Source organism: Odontesthes bonariensis, chromosome 14 (assembly GCF_027942865.1).
Source record: "Odontesthes bonariensis isolate fOdoBon6 chromosome 14, fOdoBon6.hap1, whole genome shotgun sequence".
Taxonomy (NCBI): domain Eukaryota; kingdom Metazoa; phylum Chordata; class Actinopteri; order Atheriniformes; family Atherinopsidae; genus Odontesthes; species Odontesthes bonariensis.
In genome coordinates, this window is record NC_134519.1 from 2,211,454 (window position 1) to 2,235,477 (window position 24,024).

At 43.1% G+C, this 24,024-nt stretch overlaps 1 protein-coding gene and 1 pseudogene across 1 annotated transcript in view; both read left to right on the plus strand.

The window, feature by feature from the left end:
• LOC142398498 (uncharacterized) overlaps nucleotides 1-24,024 on the plus strand; it is a 462,406-nt gene that overhangs the window by 49,309 nt on the left and 389,073 nt on the right. The gene's annotated exons all lie outside the window — the stretch shown is intronic.
• LOC142398506 (E3 ubiquitin-protein ligase TRIM39-like) lies at nucleotides 3,180-6,244 on the plus strand (annotated as a pseudogene).

Genomic DNA, 24,024 nt, shown 5'->3' on the forward strand with positions numbered 1-24,024 from the left:
AATTCATATTGTTCAGTTGAACCAAGCTCTTTATTAAAAAAGACAGTACAAAAGTAAACAGCAGGAGTTCTCTCAGATACAGGCGTCTGTGTTGGTGCCGGTGGAATGCAGATAGCAGCTGTTGCCTCAGCTGCAGATTGCGATGCCAGTGTCGGTTCTGAAGCCTGAGGGATTGGAGGATCTTCGCTGACCTCAGCAACCGAACACTCAAAGGTTGCACAAACCGAGTCTTGAGGGGAAAAAAATTAAAAGTGTGAACATACGAAACGCATACACGTAAACCACATATGTGAGACACTGTGCTAGCCTTCCAAAACAGCGTTGTTTGCTAGCTCACTCAGAACAACTTACATGAGACACCTGTGTAACGTTTTACACAAGTTAAAGACTGAACATGTATTTGTTACTAAATAAAACATGCATTTGTTAAGATATAAGCGTTGCACCAAGGGGATAAGAACAACACTTACCATTTCCCATCGCCTCCAACAAAGACGTCGCCGTATCCACGCCGTTCGCCGGGCGGTGACCGTAAATGCCGTCCATTTGGTCAAACCACTTCCATGTCTTTCGGTTTGACCCACTCCGGCTGTTGTGGTCCTTTACCTGCTGGTAATCACTCTTCAGCTTCTTCAGTTTGTCTCGGCACAGTTCCTTCTGTATGCGGTCCTCGGCCACCACACACAGAAAGGTCTGCACCTCGCTCACTGTCCATGGGTTGGCTTTCCTTCTCTGGTCTTCCATATTCACAATTCTGTTTATTCTCTGTTGCTCTCGCAGGTGTGTTTTCATACGGCGGGTGATTATTTAAAGCTCCCCAAGCTTTGTCGCGTGTATGACGTAATTTCACCTGACCAATCAGTGGACAGCACTGATCACATGACGTTTTAGTATCGGCTCGGCCCGACTAGACCCACCTCTGAAGCAGGTACTAGCTGGTGCTAAAAATCGTAACGGTCCCACCTTCAACCCGAAATGGAAAAGCTCACAATCAGGGTAGAGTCGTACCGCGTAGAGCCGTACCGGTACGAAAATGTTCGGTGGAAAAGGGGCATTCGTTCTAGGGGGGTCCCTAATTACCGTAATTACCCCCTGAAGAAGTTGCATTAATGTTTTCACATGTGTGGTCTATCTGCTCATTATACACTGTTTCTCCAAAATCATTTTGATCGATGAAATACTGTGTTCATTGGTGTTTTCATTCAAACATATTATAACAACCCTTAATGTGTAGGCTATTGTACATCATAAGTAAGGAATCCTTGCGCCGCTCGTATCAGTAATTGTTAACTCATCACCTGCCGCGACCGGACTTCTCGGGATTGTGGGGGGGTTTGTCCGAACCCCCCGAACCCCCGAACCCCCTACGGCAGTGGTGTAGTCTAACGTTGAACGCAGGTATACGGCGTATACCCACCTCTTTTTTGGGGGGATTTCCGTATACCCACCTAAAATTCGTTTTTCAATATTTAGAATAGCACAGCCACGTTTCATCAACTACCACTTCTCATGGAAGCCTTGTTATAATTTAACAATACAACGACAACACTTCAAGCGATAGTTCAGAGTAGATTCAACCTGGGGTCATTTGAACCGTGATATCCAGCCAAGTAGCCCACCCGAAGTTTTTTCGATATTGGCTGAACATCAGCTGAGTTACCGAGTTATCCCGAATAGCTTCGTACAAGCGCTAACGGGACCTGGCAGTATCTCCAAAATTACCACACTAAAATCACATGCCATGACACCAAACTTCTACAGTAGTACAAATATGGTCTGTACTCACAAAGCGATGCATTTGGAAGTTTGAAAATAGTCCAGGAGTTTATTATTATCAACACAAGCCTGATAGCTTCTCTGCAGCTAAAGCTGCGTCGACGTCACTTCTGGAGCTGGGAGCTTCAAAGTAAGATGAGGGTTGATCTACTACTGTAGACAATTAAGTATATGCTATATTCTACATGTTTTTTATGAATTTTTATGTTGTAGAATTGTGAATTTATTATATCAATGGAGAAATTGAGCAGCCTACTTGGCTGGATATCACGGTTCAAATGACACCAGGTTGAATCTACTCCGAACTATCGCTTTCAGAATAGCATTCATTCGGAAATTGCGGCAGTCAGTCAATCTCCCAGGGATTCACTATCAGTTGTTTGACAATAACGTCCCATAGAAACTCTTCTTCTTTGTATTAGTTGAAAGCGGTGATTCTCTAACGCACAACAGCGCCCCCTATAGGAGTGGAAGGTGGAAAACTAAAATGGATGTGTGTGTATATATATATTTTTATGTATATTACATATATAAACGAATGTAATACACATATATATATATTACAATTAATTAATTCTGACAGCCCTTGTGTATATATTAATATATAAAACAACCTGTCTCAAGATGTGATGGTGTTCTGCTGCTTTAAAACAATCACTCTGTTAGGCTTCGCTCTATGAGGGATGAGTACAAAGATTAAGTGCCACAGGGAGTCCCATTGCCACTGAGATACACAGCACACAGTCCACACAATCAAAGTGAGTTTATGGTGTCCCTCATCCTGTCCCACAAACATGTTTGTCCCTTAACACGTTAAGACAGCATTATAAATGTGCTGTTACCAGAATGGCAATGACCAAGTCATAGTGCATTATTAAAAGCCCTGTGTTATGTCATAGTATTGTAGTACTATGGTACTTAACTTTTCAATGACTATTACAGCGCGCCACTCGAGGTACGGCGTGCATTAAGGGGCTACTATTGGTCCCGAGGGGTCCCGAGGGGTCCCGAGGGGTCCCGAGTCCCGACCCCTAGTTTGGTACCACGGGCCTGGCAAACTATACAGTATACCCACCTCAAAAATGTAGACTACACCACTGCCTTACGGGCCTGATCAGGAGGAATGAACTGCAGTAACCTCAACTTCCTGTGTTTCAGCTTAAAGAAAAACACGTTCAAAGGACAAAATGAGAGCAGCAGAAAGTTAATTGTGGCTTTAAACAGGTTTTGTGCGGTAAAGTGCAATAAACTCATAAATATATTCGTACTTTGAACTCATCTTGGCTCAAAAGTCAGTAAATAATCACGTCTGAACCTGAAGGAGGAAACAAATGCTGAAAAAAAAGGTGCAGCAGGAGGCGGAGTAACACTGGAAAAAACAGTTTAATCGTCATTTCCCTGAAATGAAAGTTGAAGTCTGTCAGAGTGACGGCAGAGCTGCAGTCGAGACAAACCTCTGTGTTTCTGTCTGAAGAGAAATAAACTGAGTTCATCTGTTCTTTCTCAACCACTGAGTCAAACACTGGTGAGTACAGCTGATAATATTTACTGTGTTTCAACAACCAGCATTAACACAGAACTCAGAGCTTCCACCAAACAGGAAGCTTCACTCCTGACTGACTCTCATCAGGACAGATTCAACTTTAGGATCATTTGGAAGCTTTAGGATTGTAGATATTGGGCCTCATGCAGGAATATTTTCGTATTTTTATTCAAATTTTTTCCGTACGAGAGCTTTCTTACGAACACGCCACGTCAGATTCAACAAACGCTCTAAACTTCAGAAAAAGTGTGTAAACGACCTGCGTAAATGAATAATGCCACCCGTGCATATTTAAAGGGACAGTTCGCCTCTTTTGACATGAAGCTGTGTAACATCCCATATCAGTCCGCCTCCCTAACCACTAGGCCACGGCTACCAGGTAGCGTAAGTCGCTCTTGGTGTACACGCAGCATTAGGCATCCAAAAGTAGAAAATCAGCCGCTGGTTACGCTTCCCATTGACCTTGTTATATACAGAGTCAAATTAATCTTCAATTAGTGCATAATTCAAGTCAAACAGAATAATGTCAGCATCATTATGGGGTATAATGTATATATTTATTTAAGTTTGCTTCAAAGTGATTAAATATAAAATCCATTAGTCAAGCAAACTTGATTGGAATAACAGCGGACTATTTTAGGAAACTCCTACGACAGGTCTGGATCACTCGTAAATTCTGTTCGTACCTGAAAGAAAACGTAAAATACGAAAAGATTAGTGCACACGCAAATTCTCTTAAATCACTCGTACGCACGACTAAAGAACAAATCTGTGCGTACGGACGGTTGTTGCATGCATTGTCTTCATTAGTGTAAAACTCTGTTTTTTCTCTCTCTGACTCTTGTCCTCAGAGTGCAGACATGTCTGCTGGCAGCAACCTGCGATCTGAGGATCAGTTTCTGTGCTCCATCTGTCTGGATGTGTTCACCGATCCAGTCAGCATACCATGTGGACACAACTTCTGCAAAAGCTGCATCACTCAACACTGGGATGCTAATGTTCTGTACGACTGTCCCATGTGCAAAGAGAACTTCAGCACTCGACCTCAGCTGAGAGTCAACACTTTGTTGTCTGAGCTGGTTGCTGAGTTCAGACGTGAAGCTCAGCAGAAAGCCAGCAGCAGCAGCTCAGAGCAACAAGCTGCCAGACCAGGAGAAGTTCCCTGTGACGTCTGCACTGGAACCAAACTGAAGGCCCTGAAGTCCTGCCTGCTGTGTTTGGCCTCCTACTGTGAGACTCACCTGGAGCCTCATCTGACAGCTTCACGTCTGAAAAGACACCAGCTGACGGAGCCGGTGGAGAACCTGGAGGACAGGATGTGTAAGCAGCACGATAAACCTCTGGAGCTGTTCTGTAAGACCGACCAGACATGCGTCTGCATGCTCTGCTCTGTTTTAGACCACAAGACTCATGAGTTTGTTCCTCTGAGAGAAGAATATGAAGGAAAGAAGGCAGAGCTGGGGAAGAAGGAGGCTGAAATCCAGCAGATGATCCAGAAGAGACGACTGAAGATTCAGGAGGTCAAAGAGTCGGTGAAGATCAGCGAAGATGCTGCAGACAGAGAGAAAGCAGAAGGTGTTCAGGTCTTCACTGCTCTGAAGGAGTCTGCTGAGAGAGGCCTGAAGGAGCTGATAAAGGAGATCCAAGACAAACAGGAAACTACTGAGAAACAGGCTGAAGACCTCATCAAAGATCTGGAACAGGAGATCTCTGAGCTGATGAAGAGGAGCTCTGAGGTGGAGCAGCTCTCACGCTCTGAAGACCACCTCCACCTCCTCCAAAGCTTCTCCTCCCTGAAAGCTGCTCCACCCACCAAGGACTGGACAGAGGTCAGCGTCCGTCCATCATCATATGAGGGGACTGTGGTGAGGGCTGTGGCTGAGCTGCAGGAGACACTCAGTGAAATGATGAAGAAGGTGTTTGCTGAGGCTGAGCTGAAGAGGCTCCAGCAGGATGCAGTGGATGTTACTCTGGATCCTGATACAGCTCATCCTAACCTCATGCTGTCTGAGGATGGAAAACAAGTGAATCACTGTGGTGTGGAGAAGAATCTTCCAGATAACCCAGAGAGATTTTCTCATTGTGTTAATGTTTTAGGAAATCAGAGTTTCTCTTCAGGCAGATTTTACTTTGAGGTTCAGGTTAAAGGAAAAACTGAATGGACTGTAGGAGTGGCCAGAGAGTCGATCAACAGGAAGGGAAACATCTCACTGAGTCCTCAGGACGGTTTCTGGACTGTATGTCTGAGAAATGGAAATAAGTACACAGCTGCTGCTGACCCTCCAGTCGGTCTTAGTCTTCAGTCTGTTCCTGGGAAGGTGGGGGTGTTTGTGGATTATGAGCAGGGTCTGGTCTCCTTTTATGATGCTGATGCTGCAGCTCTGATCTACTCCTTTACTGGCTGCTGCTTCACTCACAAACTCCACCCGTACTTTAGTCCTGGTCTGAATTATGGTGGTAAAAACTCAGCTCCTCTGATCATCTGTCCTGTCAATCAAACTGTCTGATCTGTTCTGTAAAGAAGCTCCATGAACAGTGAATCTGCTTCTTCTAAAGTTTAGGTCTGGCTGTCTCTGCAGATGAAGTCCTACTAGTGGAGTGATGAGGTTGTAAATGTCCTCAGCAACAAGTCAGCAGTTCAGTTCACAGCTGGATTATTTGCTGCAGGTCCTTCCACTTCGGTCTTTCTCCACATTTCTTCTTTCTCTTCACTGTCGCTGTCAGATCAATAAAAGTGATCCTTTTCCTTTATGATTGGTTATCGTGGATGTTGTACTTTCACCTTTTACTCGTGGATTTAATCTTTAATGTGGCCCATTATTGGTTCTGGTCCAGAATCTGAACAGTTCAGAAATCATTGAAAGCCTGATTTTACCATGAGAAGTGTGATGATGATGATGATGATGATGATGATGATGATGATGATGATGATTGAGAAATAAAAAGCTAAATCAGGTGAAAGTGTCAGTTAAGTTTGTGATGTCACAGCCTTTAAGTTAGCACGCCACCTACAGGCCTGCTGCTGCTTCTACACCTGCTGTGGACGTTGGTGACTGTGAGAAACTGTTGGAAAGCTCAGATTATTCTGATTAAAATCAGGTGAAACGTTTTAACATAAAGACCCACAAAGTGTCCCAAACAGCAGCTTTAGGACACCAGGGGGGGGTCTGATTGCACTTTCTTATCTGGATTCCTGTGTCTGCTTTGAGGACGTGGGAAATGTCCACTTCTCAATCAATTGGGCAACATTTATCACTCTCACAGTGTTTTTGTTCTAACCCCTAACCCTGTTGAGCCAAACGGCTGAAACAACCAAATTGACGGTGGCACATGTTACGTTCACTGGTAATCAGGTTAATACCGTGTAGAAGAGCTTCAGAAGGCATCATTTCAGCAGGCTGAAAGTGTAAAAAACAGGTGTTTTTTTCTCACCTCACACAGGTGAGAAGCGTTTCAGTCACAGTAAAAGTTTGACTGATCATCTTAGAGCAAGGGTTCCCAAACTTTTCAACCCGCGACCCCCAAAATAATGGTGCCATGAGACTGGCGACCCCCACCATCCCCGGATGTGACTGAAAAAAAAAAATGTGCGCACAGGCCATACCCACTAGGCTTATCCAAACACGGGCTTAACGACAACACAAAAGAACAGAGCAGCCTGTTATGATTTTATATATTGAAATTTACTGTTTGATAAAAGCAGAATACCTCAGTCAAAATAATATCCATGTAACATGAGTGCACAGTATTACTGTCATGTGCAAACTTAACTTTGAAATATTACTTTAATTTCCATTTGAACAGAAGAATATCTCAGGGTAATTTCCACAAACTATAAACATATGTACATTGTTGCTGGCAACTATATTTCAGCGTTAATCTCATCTAATGAGATGGATGCGCGCTATGCGCGGAACACAGCAAGTCGATTCTCGGTTTAATTGCGGAGACGGCCACACGGAGATCATCCTCCACATTTAGCTGTGATCTGTATTTATTTTTAATATATGTCTTTTGGGCTTTCACATGTGCGAGCCTACAGCCAGCCGGTGAGTGACATGCTGTTTATAAAGTTGTTTTGTAACGTCCCCATGCCAGTAATGTGAGAACCATGCATATGGTTTTGATGGTAAGGCTTGTGACTTTATTGTCGGATGGGTTATAAAGTGGTGTGACGTTTCTGCTGTGTGCAAGTTGTTGTTTTACGTGGAAGGGTTAGCGCTTGCCCCTTAGCCACCACGTATTAGCCTCGCATGACACGCTGTGCGGACAGAGCGATCTCCACACAGGGAGCGCAGATTTGCACCTGTCTGTGTCCTACTATCAGTATTTGACAACCTCTAGCAATGGAAACACGCTTCAAATGCCCCGGAGTTCCCCTTTAAGCCCCATTGTATCGGCTTTTTGGCTGCAGTTCCACCAGAATTCCACTGGGGGCGTCGGTGGAGACCAGAATGAATGGGGCCCTATGGAGCTAGATGCTACAAATGGTCAGTTTCACCTAAGTCTCCTCAAGAGCGCTCAGATTTGAATGTAGTTTCTGAGAGCTCAACATTGGTTTCAAGTCAAAAATCTACTGAACGAGTACATATATCCCTTTGATTTCTTACAGGTTGGCTTCTTGTTGTCCACCACGCACTAGCATTGTGCTAATGACAGCGCTCGACCAGAATTACGACCAGAGGCATCGCTTGACGGCTGGCTCCATACCAAGCGACAACAGAATTGAGATGGACTTTTTCCGCTTATGTTACCACAGCCTAAGAATCTGTGATGTTACCACACATTCTCTCTTACTACAGCTCTTCCTTGAAAACGCTGCTGCCTTTGAGACCAACAACAAGCAGGATTGTTGCCGTAAAGCGGCATCTCCGGTCGTAAGCTATGCATGACGTCATATACACTTCAAATCCTTTTTTTAAGCAAATGAGTGGCTCTAAAAATCTAAAACTCAGCCATGGGTATTTTCTAAACATCCTCTTTCGAAAACAACATTCGAATTACTAGAGAAAAAATTATATCTTGAGATAAGGGCACGAAAGGGCGTATAGCTCCATAGGACTCCATTCATTCTGGTCTCCAAAATTGAGCGCCCCACGTGGAAAAAGGGTGGAACTGCAACCAAAATCACCTCGTTGGAAACCGGAAATGCACCGTGAGTGGCGTATCTGTCCTATTATAGAATCTGTGTTGAAACTGCCGTTTTGACAGGAAATGACGGTATGCCGAGTTATTTGATTTATGAAAATCATTTCGCGACCCACCCCTCGGCGTCCCGCGACCCCCAATTCGGGAACCACTGTCTTAGAGGACACACAGGTGAGAAGCTATATTTTTGCAAAGCATGTAAGAAAGGTTTCAGTCTACATTACAGTTTAGACTAAACAGAACTGTTTAGACTTTTTACTGGAGTTTAAGTTTGTGTCCAATGAAATTAAAGATTTCACTCATAATTATGGCATATGGATCTGTAAAATTGGCTTTGTTCTTAGACATTATATATAAATAAGTCTCAGTACTTTTCCAGAATGACCTAAAGTGATCCAGGAGTAGAAAGACAAAACAATTAGGAAAGCCTGGGAAAGCAAGGGCAGATTCACACACACACATGAGCTCCTTTCACACTGCGACCCGCTACCTTAGCGGGTCCAAATTGCACCTTCATCCCGCATCGAGCAATGTGAACGCTTGGCGTGTTAGGGTGACCCGTGTCGCCTGAAGCCGAGTTCAGGGGGCGTGGCCTAGTTGCAGAGCGTCACACGAAACACAGAAAATGCTGGGCGTGCACAATGACGTAGGCACAAGCCATGCGTCGGAGGTAGGGTTAAATACACCTGTCTGCATCAAATTTTTCAAATAAACGATGGCGGGACACCTTGAGAACTCATTTTTGCAATGCAGTTCATGGAGATGTTACTTTACGGTGCGTCTTGCTGCGTGGGAAACCGCGCTCTCCCATCTTTCTCGCCAGCCCTTCCAGCAGAGGTCCATCTTTCACCGTCCCCGACATGTGGCGGTAAATAACGTCCTCTGCTCGGAGGCTGAGGAGCTCGCGGACCTCCTTGTCTCCCCAGTTGGCCATATTAAAAAATGTCTCCAACTTGATGTAGGCTAAAACAGAGTAAAACGTGTCCTCACCTGTCGCTGTTGTTCTGAATCAGCTGTCCATTCTGTCTTTTAAACTCCTCACGTCACGCCCACGTCCGACCCGCGCCGATTGTGTTCACACCAAACTCGGCTCGGCAGAAAGACTAGGGTCCGACGCGGGTCGGCAGTGTGAACGCAACAGCAGACACGCTAAATTCGCGAATTAAACGCGGGTTATTCGGCAGTGTGAAAGGGGCTATTGTTTTGGGCTGATCCAGAGAATATGACGAAGCATGTTGAACCTACTCATGTCCAATCATACTCGGTCGAGTGAGAGTCCAACCTATGAGGCTTTAAATACAAATGATTACCGGAAGTCGAAGTGCAGTCTGAAGGACTTCCTGCGGGAGCGCTGTTCCACTGAGCCCAGCGCTGATATGCTTTGATGTGTGACTACAAATAAAGACTTCATTTTACTTGAATTACTCCGGTCCGTTCTGTAGCTTCCAATTAAAGAACCGAATCTAACAGATCCCAATACTCCATGTCCTTTCAATTACAAGTACATTTTTGTTGAATTGTTTTAATGTAAATTAAATGTATTTTGTCAGGATACATTTGGGTTTAAACCTACAGTTTATAGTTTGTTCTTGTGTTTCACATGTGAAGAGGTCAGCTTGCCTGGAAAAGGGATACCGGGGAACCCCCCGAGAGCAAGCCAGGGGGAAAAGTAAGTGGTACCAACTTGATATAGTTGGGCTCACCTCCACACAGAGTGTTGGCTCCTCTGAACCGGACTCCCGGAGAGGGACTGGACTCTCTCAAACTCTTGATTTGACCACGGAGAGAGGGGTCAAGCAGGTGTGGGGATACTCACGTCCCCGGCTAAGCACCTCCGTGTTGGAGCTTTCCCCGGTGAGCGAGAGAGTCGCCTCACTGCGGCTGAAAGTCATAGGAGGGAAGGTTCAGACTCTTCTTTGTGTGCATGCACCAAGCAACCCAAATTACCCAGCATTCTTGGAGTTTCATCTGAAGGGGTGTCTTGTTTTTGGACTTCTGTGCTAATCATGGATTGTCCATCACTAATACAACGTTTAAGCATGGCACTGTGTTACAGGACCTTCCATCATTAAAGGCTTCAGGTGTCGGGATCTGCGGTTTCTATGTGTTGGTTCTTCTTGTGTTGGTCAGCTCTGCTCACTGATCTATAGAGGGAATTATTCACTCAGTCTGGTCCATTTTTCTTTAGCACAAGTTTCTTGTGTTTACCTTAAATCAGCCTGCAGGTAGAACCCCCCCATGATCTCCACTGGAGCCCTCCCTCTGACCTGATGACAGCTGGGATAGGCTCCGCCCCCTGTTTCCACTAACAGAAGATTTAAAGGTCCCATGGCATGAAAATTTCACTTTCAGAGGTTTTTGAGCCTTAAAATGAGTTTCTCTAGCCTCCTTAAGTCACCCCAGTGAGTAGAAATTGCGAAATGTATTCACTGAGCAGTACAGCATTTCCTCCGTGTTTTGAACAGAGCGCCTCCAAGTGTCTCGTTGACTCAAGGCTCCTGGCATGACGTCATGCCAGGATAGAGCTCATCAAAATTTCCCACCCCCTCTCTCCGCCACGCCCTCTGTCTCCACCCACTGCTGGTAAACTACCTGTATCTTACCCGCCCAACTCATGTGGAGTAGACCGAGACTCGCCACGACTGAAGACAGTCACAGAAGATACAGCAATGGCTTCCAAACGACATTATCATGCGAAATGTACAGTGCCAGGATGTGAAGATGAAGAGAAGAATATGTTTCCGCTTCCACCCTCTGTCCCTTTGAAAACGGAATGGCTTAATTTCATTTACGAGGGACGGGTGCCCATGCATGTTCCAAAGAGCGTCAGTGTTTGCGCGACACATTTCAGAGGAATGCTTTCACAACCCTACACCTGAAGTTGAAGCCTGGATCAGTGCCAAGCCTTGCCGGTCCATCAGCTACCCACACCGATCAAGTAAGTCATAATTATTTGCTAGCCGCTAGCTACTTTATGGGTGACAGCTAACTAGCCAACATTAGCTGTGGAGGTATTTATCCATGAAACCTACACTGCGCTACAAAACCAATACTCTGTTAAACTGGTTAGATTTGGAAAATTGGTTGTAAAACAAGACATTTGTCTTTTGACCAAGTATCTTACGTGTAGGGGACTACATAAAGCATGAATACTTAGGTAAGCAAGTCTAGTTATGTTCTGCGGCTAGATACGTCTGTTACACGGAAAATGACGCCCGACGATAACAATTCATATTTTGTAAGCTTTCTTTCGATTGGTGACTTTATATTTTGAAAGCATTTGTTACGGTTTGGTGACCTTTTATTTTTATTTTTTTTAACGTCGAGTCGTTTCTGCGTCTTTCGTGTGTGATATGCGATCGGGTGTTGTGGCTAGGTGAAGGATGTTTAGCAAACGTTTGCTGACTTCCCTCGAACATACACCATTACGTATCTGTCAATTCGAACACAGTTTTGACTTCAAATCTGTCGTGACTCGTCAGTTTATCACGAGTGTAATGCTCAGCTTTCGAACCATGAGATGTGTGCTCTCTGTCTGCATCAGGTTCACTCTTCACTGGCCAGCACATCAAGTGCTCACGTCCAGACATCCCGGAGCAGGGATGCTGCCTGCCAGACTGCAGCCACACCGAAGAATGTTGTCTTTCTCTATATTGGAATGCTTTGCAGGTGAGATGTTTTAACTTGTAGTTGTTGAAAGTTTTTGTTGTCTGAAATGTCATAATTGAGCCGGGTTTCTCCAGCACTATAAGGCACAAAACACCTAGACCAGGTCCCCTGAAAAGATTGTCTTGTGAATGTAATTTATATTTGATTTACCAAAAAATGTATACTTTTAGGGGGTTTTCAGATCATAGTTCCTATGAAACTTCACAATATATGAAAAGCTTTTTCCAAAATGTTTTATACCTACTTTCAAAAATATTGTTTTATTTGTTACTACCATTAAAAGCAGCATTTAAATGTTTCAAATGCTATCTCAGCTGATATCACTTTCCTGATGCTTGAAATCAGATTTTAAAAAAAAAGTAATGAGAACAGCTTCTATAGCATTTTGGAAAAGAGCTTTTCATATGCTCTCCCATGATGATGCATGTGTCTCTACCAGCTGACCCCCACCACCATGACAAATGAAAATTCTGTGGGAAACACCGTTTACATTGTTTCTTGTTCTTTCAGACTGTACTTGGCGGCGATCCACTTTAATGAAAATGCAAACCGACCACAGGCCCAGACAGCAGACGGTGTACCTCTCTTCAAAATCTCCTTTCCCAAATCCAAGAAGGGAGAGTGCAGTCAAACGTCAAAAGACTAAGCCAACCTTTGGTAAGACCTCAAAAGTTCAAGAATTCAAGTCCAACTACTTTTGCCTTTATCACATTTACTGAGGTTAATTCCAACAAATAGGAATACAAAAAATGTGAGAAATAGAAATCTAAACAAACATAAATATATATATAGAACAAATATAAATATATAAATAAACATTGAAATGTACAAATGACTAACTGAAATATACAAATGTTGAGCGTGTACAGTGTGTATGAATGTTCTGTGTGAAAGGGTATGTGGATGTCCTGATGGACCTAATTTTTCACACGCGAGGGAGTCTAAACCCGGTGTAGTCTCCTTCATCATCGGGGTACTCGGCACGGATACGCAGGACCACACAGGCAGGAATGACCACTCTGATCCGGCGACCCAAAAAGCCCCAGCACCACGCCACGAACTGCCTGTAGGCCAAATACCTGAAGCGCCTGGAAGAACAGATAGAAAAAATGACACTTGAAGAGAATGTTGTTGTTCTTCTGTTATTGCTATGTTGTACATATTTACATATTCCTATGGATTATTCTTGATTGTGTTTTAATAATGTCTTGTAAATAAATATACAAACACTCTTCATACCGTCTGCATAGTTGAATTATCAGGCTCTGTTGGGTGGGTATACTGTAAACTCTATGTATGTGGCTATGAGTAATTATTTTACAGCGCTTACCGATGCGTTCTTCTCAGGCGTAAACTGTAGACTCGCCCAGCGGTTTGTAGCGAATATACATTGAGACAGACCGGCTCAAACCCTGGATGATCCAGCATACATGCTGGCTCTGCCGCCACTTCTCCTAGTAGTGCTGTGACCTAATAAAGATTAGAACTAGACATGGTAAGTGTCATTTCAGGAACAGGTAGATCCAAATGTTTACAGTGTTACCTGAGGGATCTCCATGCAGCATCTATTCTCCCTTTCTGTGGGCATTGTCTCGCAAATTCCACATTGACACCTATTATTAAAAAAAAAGACAGTGTAATGATATTCTGTTTTCAGGTAACGCTGGCAAATATAACAATGAAACATCTTTAGTGGCAAGTAAATGAGTTAACAGGTGAGCATGGAGAATAATTACATGCTGGTCAGACTACTATCATGTTTTTTGCATGCCATAGGCTACTGTATAACTACATGGGCAACGAACAGCTGGCTGTTCCCAGTGAAGACGGGCTACTAAAAAAGGTGTACACAGAAATATGTGGCATAAGTTTCACTTCGTGTAGTTACACTTTGGATCCAGCACATGGTCAGGATATGATGAGGTATGTTTTTTTTTTTTTTTTGTATATTACAGCATGTAAACCTTTTTGTCTAGAAAACTTGGTTATAAATCGCTCCCCTTATGTCAACACTGGGTGGAGAATCATTTGCCAAACAGGACAGTGTTTGTGGGGGTAATTGCAATTGCAATTTTCATGAAATTACCCACCGCCAGCGTTTATTACAGTTGTTTTTCATAACATGTCGGCAATGTGTACTATGGGAAATACTTTGGCAGTGTTACTGTTGTACAATGCAAGGCGACATTGAGAGAGTTACTTGGTGTAGAGACTGGAGATGCCAGCAGCCATACTCACTAATGTTAGCACTGCAAATACGTGCCCACATTGCAAAATAAGTTGGGAACTTATACGCTTTGTAAGCAAAAATAATATTTTAGGTAGTCCTGATGTAGTGACTACAATTTCTGCTCTAATTAGGCTACCGTAGGCTAAGCGACTGCTAGTATCTGCGCACCTCAGTGGTTCGGACCGACCCAACCATAAACGTTTCTAGACATAACATTTCAAACTCACCATTCTGAGACGTTTTGCTGAAGGCGCTGCTGGTCTGCAGTTTGTTGCTGAACTGCCTGCGCCTCGGCTTCAGGGTCCGATTCCGGGTCGAAGGCGAACGGTACGATGGTTTGCTCACCTGCCATTTCTATTTTTTTTTCCTACTAGCAGCTAACATGCGCGGAGCCAAAACAGAGAATCAGACACGCCCCCATTCAGCCATGACACACCCCTCGCGCTCCTCCTTGCTTCTCATTAGGAAAACAGGGCACTGGAGAGAGCGCTGAAATACGGCTTTCTTCTAAGAGGCCAAATCTGCGTTTTCCGGGTGAATTTTGAGAACGCCTGGGGGTATAACATCCTGAAGCCTCCGAAAGCCCACTTAAAGTGCCGCTACTATACCATGCCATGGGAACTTTAAAATCTCCTGCAGACAGAAAAAACAACTTTATATTTTGCTGTTGGTTTACTGGAGGAGACGTTAACGTGTGGAAATATCACCTACATGTGGATGGATTCTTAGATTTCAATATATTTGGTCTGTTTCTGCAGCAGCTTATTCAGGTTGATGGTAAATCCTTAGCTGCTAGCTATTCGTTGCTGCAGCGCTGTCCTGTTTAAGGTCATCATGGCGTGTTCATGTTCACTCTGTGATTCCTTAATTCTGCTTTTTAATGTAAACAGTCTTGGTGGTGTCTTTGATTAACAACAGAAATTGTAACTATTTGAATTGGAAAATCAACGCTAATAAAGCCAAGAACTGTGAATAAATACTCATGTTTTCAGCTTGTATCTGGTCCCAGTTTTAATTAAAGGTGAAGCAGATATCTCTCCATGTTCAAAGTATCTGAAGGGAAACTGATTACCTGCTAAAGGGAGAATCTTTATCTTGCCATCTCGTGCTTAAATGCGCTGCTGGAAATGTGAGTTGACCAGAAAAAAAAACCAAATGGTGACAGCTGACTTGCTACTTATTAATTGACGCATTGAACGGGTCACTTTAGGCATCATTGCTCCTGTTGCCCCCCAGAGAAATGTGTCCTGAGCTGCTGCTGCTAACTGTGAATGAAGGACGGTGATGGGGATGTCTTGGTGCCACAGGCCGACCTTTAGTGCCCAGAAGGGCGATAACCACGGACCGAGGCACACACCAGTTATTAAATATGTGGAAATTATTCTCACTCGTCGGGGAGCAGACGGATCCTGATGATCGATGTGACCCGAGGACAAAAAAGCTTGAAGGTGGAATCAATAAGTATCTCAAGAAAACTCTGAAAATCTATTCCAGCTCTATGGGGGCGTGTTTTAATGGGTTTATATCATTTTATATCTGCTTAGAACTGTCTGGAGTTATGTTTGGTATAGAAGGTCAGAGTTCGAGCTTTTTTAGTCCGAGGTGTTAGTTTGAGAGTCAGAGGAGAGAAAAGAGTTCTTCAGAAGCTACAAAGAGGATTTATTCAGTGTAAGCTGGTTTAACAGTGTTGTGAAATAGAGTTGTTATGGTCGTGTTTTAATGCTTTAAACTTAAAGGTCTGTGTCAGTAACATGAAGGTAAGTGTAAGCTGTTTCTGGGGTCCGAGGTGTGAGAGAAAAGGTGAAGCCTTCCTTAAAGGGACAGCCCGCTGAAGTTCAGAGGTTAAAGACGGATTCTGTCAGTGAAAAGCTGGAATAACAGAGCTGCTGAGTTTTACTGGGTCTGCTGGGTTTCTGTGGGATTTGAGTTGTAGGATGAGTTTTTGTTGTGTTTCTGTGTAAGAAAATGATTTTTGAGATAAGATTTCTGTTATGAGCCATCACTGCTCACCACTGAAACATCTGCAGTTACATGAAGGACGTGGAGGACATAAAAGGGAATAAATGAATTCACATCAGTTTTATTTCTACATAAATGCTCTCTGATGCAGTGTTCAGCCTGGTTCAGTTTAATCCATCGTGTCCTGTTGTTAGCAGCCTTGTTAGGCCTGTTTCTGCTTTATGTTGCTGGTTTGGGCTTCGTTGCATTGCTTAAATGCTTTAATACTTTTCTACTTTTCTATTCTGTGACTGCGAATATCATAGTTACAATCCTATTTTCATGTTATCATGTTGGTCAGACTTTACAGAGCTGTGATGTGGCTGTTATCTCGTTTAGAAATTTACTAAACTACTAAACTAAACTTACTAAGTTTACTGTTATTTCGCTGTTATCCCACTGGAAACATCTGGGTAGGGCAAGAGTTAGGGCAAACTCTGAACTTGAGTCGCATTAAAATAGCTCGAGCTTTAACCAAACTCCCAACGAGCAATAACAACTTTGGACTGGGGCGAAGGTTCATCTTCCAACGGGACAACGACCCGAAGCAGGCCGGCCTGCCTGGGGAGGTGTTGGTTGGATGCATGCAGCAGCCATTCTGTGCTCAGCACGTGGAAGCGCTCCAATAAACGCTAAAGATTTAAAGATCAGCAGTTTTACCTTCAAGAAACTGCAGTTTGACAGGGAACATTAAAGAGAACAAGAATATATTCAATATAAATGTGCATGTTTACTGTGTATTAATGTGTCCAACATTAATGTCACATGATCGTAAACTGAGACGGGTACGTACCTTTTGGCTGATTTATAAGCCAGAACCACGTACGTCAAACGCCTAAGTCTCACCATTCACAGGTGAAAGCAGAGTTAAAAAGAAAGTGATAACAAGTGGAAGGGAGGCAGAAAAGTGCTGCTACTGTTAAACACTGTGCATGAAGAATATTCTCCTTCGTCTTCTTCTTCCTCCTTAAAAGTTTCTCTGGCCAGTTTACTGAGCTTAAGGTGAAGTGTTCACGTAGAAACATGTTTGTTTATTTAATTATCTTCAGAAAGAAAAGTCTTGATGAGATCTGTGCACATAAATCCACTCACAGGAACAACAGAAAGGATGAGGAAAAGAGAAAAAACTGCGATAGAAAAAGAAAGAGGCACGAAACCTCCACCTTTCAGCTCGTTTATCGTCAGAGTCCTTTTATTAAGATGGAGTTCCAGATGTTGTGTTTGCCTTTTCACTCAGTAGCAGCACCTGTGGGGGCTCGTCTTTGTGCTCCTTTAATCAATCATACGTTAATATAAACTGTGACATCCAGGGGTCAGAGGTGAAGCGGGGGTCGTCCAACCTGCTCTCACGGTAAAACTCAAAGTAAAGCCAAGTTTAGACTGCAAGATTTTCAGTGAATCATTTTAATATTCACACGATTCAACGTCAGAAGGAGCCAAATTAAATGTAAATACTTTACCACAGAAGTATCTTATCATCTGTACGTAGATCCAGTGATGAAAGCAAATAAATTAATAATAATAAAATAATACATTTCGCCCTGTGATGGACTGCCGACCAGGACAAATCCTGATACATTGTGATATGTCCTAAAAGTTCTCACTTGTGAGTTCTAATGTGATTTTGCAACATGGATGGGCGCATAAATCCCCGCCCACAGGTGTTACAGTGGAAAGGCTTTTCACCTGTGTGAGTTCTGATGTGATTTTTCAGGGTCGATGACTGTTTGAAACGTTTCCCGCATGTGTTGCAGGTATAAGGCTCTTCACCTGTATGAGTTCTCATGTGGACAATCATATGACTATTTTGACTGAAACCTCTTCCACATGTTTCACAACTAAATGGCTTTTCGCCTGTATGAATTGCCTTGTGCTTTTTCAGTGCTGATAGGTCAGTAAATCCCTTTCCGCAGGTGTTACAAACGCAGGGCCTCTCACCAGTGTGGGTCCTAATGTGGACAGTCAAATTACTACTTTTAACGAAACTTTTCCCACACATTTTGCATGAATAAGGCTTCTCGCCTGTGTGAGTTCTCATATGGAGGACTAATTTATCACTTCCCCTGAAACTTTTCCCACATGTTTTGCAAGCATACGGCTTCACACCTGTGTGGATCCTGTGATGCTTCCTAACTTGGCACTTCTTTTCAAAGGCTTTTCCACAAATGTCACATTTTATGCAAGTGTCAGTATTACTCTTCGACTTGAGGAGGCTGTCAACATTAGCCGCTTTCGGACAGACCGTTCTAAGAAAGTAGTTATCAGAACTACCCTCCTCGAATTTCGTTCTGATAACTGTCCTTCCCCAGCGGAACTGTTTCAGTCTGCATTCGCACATGAGTCGGGACCTGATAGGGACTGATGCGCCGCGCGCAGCCGTCTGCTTCAGTGACGTGTTAGCCGTTAGCCGTTAGCCGTTTAGCGCTACATTCAAACACAAAACAAAACGGTAAAAGTAAGGAGAGAAGAAAAAACACCACCAAGAAGCTAATATGGAGAGCAGGGAGGCCACTGTGTTTATGATCTGCATGATGGTGATATTAATCATGGACAATCACATCAGGCGTCTAATATGGAGGCTGGAAAAGCTCACAGAGAGAGTCAGGAGATACTTTTTCATTTCATGAAGGAAGAAAGGAGAGCAGCGCTGCAGACAAATGAGACCAGTGTAAGTTTAACTTATTAAACACCCGCCGGTTGTGTCTGTGTATGAGGAAACATTTCAGCCGTGATAGCATGGCATGGGCCGTAGCTACCGACCACCACACACCTCCCTTAGATTAGTTCTATAAGAACTATGAAAAGACCCGACCTCGGAGAAGGAGCTAAATAGTTATAGGAACTAAGGGAGAAAGCCCCGAGTTCCTGTATGTCCGAACACGGGAGAAAACGGCCCCGCGGATTAAAAGGTTATTAGAACTGCCAAAGGTTCCTACAGTCCGAAAGCGGCTATTGTTACTGTGAATGGTGTCTTCTTGTTTGTTTCCTTCCTGATCTTGGTTATCAGCTACAGGTGTGATGTGAGAGAGGAGCTGGTCACTGTGTGGTTCTGGTTCACTGCAGTCACTTTTCTCATCAGGAGGATTCACCATAAAGGCGTCAGTCTCCAGCTTCAGTTTAGTTTCAGTGCTCTCCAGACTACAGCGTTCCTCCTGTTCCTCTTTAATCTGTGGAGATCCTGGTTCCTCCAGGTCCAGACTGGAGTTTCTCTCCTGTTCACAGAGCTGTTGATCAGCAAAAACATCCTCTTCCTCAAACGCATGTTTGCATGTGAAGTCTGAAGGAATAAGGAAAACATAAACATGGCATAAAACAGTTTAACCATTTAATTTATATTAATTGTTCCACAATTAGTCATTAGATTATATCTTATATTCCTTTTTTAAGCTTTAAATTGAATCTTATTTACTTTTTCTTGATGTTGAATAAAATATAATTCTTATTATTGTCTGTTTTTTCTACTTTTCTATTTTTAGACGTGATAACGTTCATTTTATTGGAATTAGGATTTTTTTTCAACTGAATTTCATATATTAGTTTGACTCTTTTGGTAACTGAGAACAGTTTTAAATGTTAATGTACAAAAAAGTTGAAACTATGAAGCTGTTTTTCACAGATGCAGCTAAAGAAATGGGAACAAATGATGCGTCTCTGTGACAGGCTGCTGGGAACAAAGTGCCTAAAGATCCAGTTTAAAATGGCATCTTTGCTCAGTTGTCTGTTCTGTGTGGACACAACACTGGTTCATCCCTTGAGTTAGGAGCCTTTTTCCTGCCTGAATGGTTCATAGCTCAGAGTTAAGTGGCTTAACAAAGAAAAAACACATTCCTCTGAAGATGCTCAGGTACAAGAAGTGGACTGAAGATGAGGGAAGAAGCAGAAAATGTCCAAAGAGAAACTGAGAGAGCTTCAGGAAGCTGCAGAACTGCTGATCAGGACACTTTAAAGGTTCCAGGAAGTCTGGAAGACATGATGATTGGATAAGGACATTAAAAGTTCTATATTTCTGATATATTATTTAGTTTGCTACAATAGTAATGCAACATTTATGGTTTTCAACACTTTGTCCTCAGACAGGTCTCAAAACAAGTATAAACAGTCTTTATATATAATCCGTATTCACTGACCTGAAGCAAACAGGTTTGTTTAAATTAAATGGTAACCATTTAATTAAATTACAATGTATTATAATTGTAATTTTAAACAATTATGTGAGGCGCTGCTGCATCAAATGTGTGGTTTTTTTTACAGAAATATAGATGTAGAGAGTTTGCTGAATTATTATAAACTGTAATACAATTTTCCCAAATAAATTTTGTTTGAAGAAAACAATCATATAAATTTATTTTCTATATCTGTTCTCTTTCTATATGAATATAGATGTAAAACCAAATGGTGCCTTTACTGTCAAACGTTTCCATAAAAGAGTTTCTGAGAGTCCAGAAACAAAAATAACCTGAAAGTTCTTCTGTTGAAATGAAGGATGTTTTCATGATTTTCTGAGGTTTCCCACACAAAAACTTTAATTTCCAAGTTAATTTTATTAATCAATACCAAGTGTATCAGATCACTGAGAGCCACTAATGAGGAAACCTGTCAGTCTGATGTGGTTCCTCTCTGTGACCAGCAGAGGGCAGCAGAACAACCACTATCAGCAGGCCCGTAGCCAGGATTTTGCTTGGGGGGGCTCTTTTTGTATATTTTTGGGACTTTTGCCCCTTTTCCACCGCCGAGCTAGCCCTACTCTACTCGGTTCGATATAGCGCGACACTACACGACACGGCACCAGTACCATTTCCTTTTCCACACAAACCGTGACCTGGAAGTGGGCGGAGTCGGCCCGTTCACCACTAACGTGACGTCGGTTTCAGGCGACTACAAAGTGTCACGCCGCGGTTAGTCAAAAGTAAACACAACGATGGAGTGTAATGTGTAATGCAGTTGACAATTCATATTGTTCAGTTGAACCAAGCTCTTTATTAAAAAAGACAGTACAAAAGTAAACAGCAGGAGTTGTCTCAGATACAGGCGGTGCCGGTAGAATGCAGATAGCAGCTGTTGTCTCAGCTGCAGATTGCGATGCAAGTGTCGGTTCTGAAGCCTGAGGGATTGGAGGATCTTCGCTGACCTCAGCAACCGAACACTCATCGGTTGCACAAACTGAGTCTTGAGGGGAAAAAAATTAAAAGTGTGAACATACGAAACGCATACACGTAACCGCATAGGTGAGACACTGTGCTAGCCTTGCAAAACAGCGCTGTTTGCTAGCTCACTCAGAACAACTTACATGAGACACCTGTGTAACGTTTTACACAAGTTAAAGACTGAACATGTATTTGTTAAGATATAAGCGTTGCACCAAGGGGATAAGAACAACACTTACCATTTTCCATCGCCTCCAACAAAGACGTCGCCGTATCCACGCTGTTCGCCGGGCGGTGCCCGTAAATGCCGTCCATTTGGTCGAACCACTTCCATGTCTTTCGGTTTGACCCACTCCAGCTGTTGTGGTCCTTTACCTGTAATCACTCTTCAGCTTCTTCAGCTTGTCTCGGCACAGTTCCTTCTGTATGGGTCCTCGGCCACCACACACAGAAAGGTCTGCACCTCGCTCACTGTCCATGGGTTGGCTTTCCTTCTCTGGTCTTCCATTTTCGCAGTTCTGTTTATTCTCTTTTGCTCTCGCAGGTGTGTTTTCATACATGGCGGGTGATTATTTAAAGCTCCCCGAGCTTCGTCGCGTGTATAACGTAATTTCACCTGACCAATCAGTGGACAGCACTGATCACATGACGTTTAAGTGTCGGCTCGGCCCGACTACACCCACCTCTGAAGCAGGTACTAGCTGGGGCTAAAAATCGTAACGGTCCCACCTTCAACCCGAAATGGAAAAGTTCCCAATCAGGGTAGAGTCGTACCGTGTAGAGCCGTACCGGTACGAAAATGTTCGGTGGAAAAGGGGCATTAGTTCTAGGGGGGTCCCTAATTACCGTAATTACCCCCTGAAGAAGTTGCATTAATGTTTTCACATGTGTGGTCTATCTGCTCATTATACACTGTTTCTCCAAAATCATTTTGATCGATGAAATACTGTGTTCACTGGTGTTTTCATTCAAACATATTATAACAACCCTTAATGTGTAGGCTATTGTACATCATAAGTAAGGAATCCTTGCGCCGCTCGTATCAGTAATTGTTAACTCATCACCTGCCGCGACCGGACTTCTCGGGACTGTGGGGGGGTTTGTCCGAACCCCCCGAACCCCCGAACCCCCGAACCCCCTACGGCAGTGGTGTAGTCTACGTTGAACGCAGGTATACGGCGTATACCCACCTCTTTTTTGGGGGGATTTCCGTATACCCACCTAAAATTCGTTTTTCAATATTTAGAATAGCACAGCCACGTTTCATCAACTACCACTTCTCATGGAAGCCTTGTTATAATTTAACAATACAACGACAACACTTCAAGCGATAGTTCGGAGTAGATTCAACCTAGGGTCATTTGAACCGTGATATCCAGCCAAGTAGCCCACCCGAAGTTTTTCCGATATTGGCTGAACATCAGCTGAGTTACTGAGTTATCCCGAATAGCTTAGTACAAGCGCTAACGGACCCTGGCAGTATCTCCAAAATTACCACACTAAAATCACATGCCATGACACCAAACTTCTACAGTAGTACAAATATGGTCTGTACTCACAAAGCGATGCATTTGGAAGTTTGAAAATAGTCCAGGAGTTTATTATTATCAACACAAGCCTGATAGCTTCTCTGCTGCTAAAGCTGCGTCGACGTCACTTCTGGAGCTGGGAGCTTCAAAGTAAGATGAGGGTTGATCTACTACTGTAGACAATTAAGTATATGCTATATTCTACATGTTTTTTATGAATTTTTATGTTGTAGAATTGTGAATTTATTATATCAATGGAGAAATTGAGCAGCCTACTTGGCTGGATATCACGGTTCAAATGACCCCAGGTTGAATCTACTCCGAACTATCGCTTTCAGAATAGCATTCATTCGGAAATTGCGGCAGTCAGTCAATCTCCCAGGGATTCACTATCAGTTGTTTGACAATAACGTCCCATAGAAACTCTTCTTCTTTGTATTAGTTGAAAGCGGTGATTCTCTAACGCACAACAGCGCCCCCTATATAGGAGTGGAAGGTGGAAAACTAAAATGGATGTGTGTGTATATATATATTTTTTTATGTATATTACATATATAAACGAAAGTAATACACATATATATATATTACAATTAATTAATTCTGACAGCCCTTGTGTATATATATATATATATATATATATATATAAAACAACCTGTCTCAAGATGTGATGGTGTTCTGCTGCTTTAAAACAATCACTCTGTTAGGCCTCGCTCTATGAGGGATGAGTACAAAGATTAAGTGCCACAGGGAGTCCCATTGCCACTGAGATACACAGCACACAGTCCACACAATCAAAGTGAGTTTATGCTGTCCCTCATCCTGTCCCACAAACATGTTTGTCCCTTAACACGTTAAGACAGCATTATAAATGTGCTGTTACCAGAATGGCAATGACCAAGTCGTAGTGCATTATTAAAAGCCCTGTGTTATGTCATAGTATTGTAGTACTATGGTACTTAACTTTTCAATGACTATTACAGCGCGCCA